Raw genomic sequence first — 1633 nt, 5'->3', positions numbered from 1 at the left:
ACGGCGAAGGGAAATACGTGTTGAAAGTGAGAACAAGTATTGCAGATTTTTCGCCCGCGCAATCCGTGTCTGAATGAAACCTCCACCTGTATTACGCTCAATTCTGAGGGTGATACTTCAGGAAGCGGGGAAGTGAAATAATTGTTTAACCAGCAGATCTAAGGTGGGCTGCATGGCCTCAGTCTGCGCATTTTGTGATTCTGAGTGAAACCGGACTTGGATCAATGGAACATAGGAAATATGACAACGGACATATTCTGCCCAACAGGATACTCCATCACATCAATGAAGGTGTTTTGACATCATTCACGAAGGTACATGCCACAATACAGATTCAAAACGGAGTATTCCTTTGAATCACTGAGTAATTTGTTGACAGTTATTCAGTTGAGGTGAGCGGAGTTGCGCATTGGGAGCCACTCCAGTTGATAGGTTGAAGCCGTTTTCTCCTGTGTGATAGTCCCACCAGCACTCCAATTTGCTGTGCTTCCAGTCAGTAGATGCAGATTACTGTCCCATACTGATACACGGGCCACGATGGCCCAGCTGTGGTGATAAGCTTGTGAAGGTCTGAGTGCTCTTCTCTTGATCTCTTTCTGGCTGCTATGATCCGAATCATCAAACCTCTCTTCTCCGAGATAGGAGTAAACTGGTGAAGGTGAAACACATCAGTTGCGGTGTGTTCCATGCGCAGGAGGCCCTGCGTTAATTCCTCACGCAGTTTCACACAGCAGCAACCCCTTGATGAATTACGCTTGGCAAAATAATCGATTGAACCAAATCAGTGTTTGCCATTGGATTTTACTGACGCCGTTTATAAAATTCAGTCTCACCGTTAATGTGGAGAGAGGCCGTCAGACTGTAGTTTCCGCTCCTTCTGTTGAATAACGATAATTTTAACTGTGTCCAGTGAGAGGAAAGGATTTGCTGTTGGTGGGAAACATTTCTATCTGCACTCGCTGTCACTCTCCTGATAGATTGAAACATAAAGCTGGGAGTCTCTGGATTATGTTGTAAAAATATCGGTATTATGTTATTCACACCGCGCTGTCACCGACTGAACGAAGCGGCTGCCCAGAGGGAGGCGGCTGTGTTTAAATCCCGTGATGAACTGGGGGAGCTGAGCATTTACCCAAACAATAGGCACACCACCTCCCTGACACGGTGTTCACAAATCAAACTGACAGCAAAGCTTCACGTGTGATTGAAAGTTTCCGTAAAGAAGACTTGGCTCAACAGATATCCGGAGTGAACGTGCTCCTTTCTTGATTTGAAATATAAGAAGTCGAAGTCAGTGAGCCTGACGTGATTCGAACACGCAACCTTCTGATCTGGAGTCAGACGCGCTACCGTTGCGCCACAAGCTCATGAACGACTGGTGAGCTTTATTCATGCTTAAGGAAAGTGATCGCGCCGCAATGATTTTACGTTATGAATAACAACGGAGATTAACAGTTCATGTCTGTTCTGTCTCTCCCCCGTCTCCTTCTGTCTCTCGAAACGATTTCCAACTCTACCTCAATAAAAAGCTGAAAGAACTGCTGATGCTGTATATCTGAAACAAAAAAAACAGGAGTTGCCGGTGACCCTTCCACAGAACTGATGGTGATTGGGAAAACGTTGGTTTATATGC

The 1633-nt window shown here is 45.6% G+C and overlaps 1 non-coding gene across 1 annotated transcript; it reads right to left on the bottom strand.

The window, feature by feature from the left end:
* Nucleotides 1-1295: 1295 nt before the first annotated feature.
* On the bottom strand, nucleotides 1296-1367 carry trnaw-cca (transfer RNA tryptophan (anticodon CCA)). Its single transcript has one exon. It is a non-coding gene; the product is annotated as a tRNA-Trp (tRNA).
* Between the last annotated feature and the right edge of the window lie 266 nt (nucleotides 1368-1633).

Source organism: Chiloscyllium punctatum, chromosome 36 (assembly GCF_047496795.1).
Source record: "Chiloscyllium punctatum isolate Juve2018m chromosome 36, sChiPun1.3, whole genome shotgun sequence".
In the NCBI taxonomy this organism is placed as follows: domain Eukaryota; kingdom Metazoa; phylum Chordata; class Chondrichthyes; order Orectolobiformes; family Hemiscylliidae; genus Chiloscyllium; species Chiloscyllium punctatum.
Note: the sequence above shows the minus strand (reverse complement) of the source record. Positions and strands in the feature narration are given on the sequence as shown.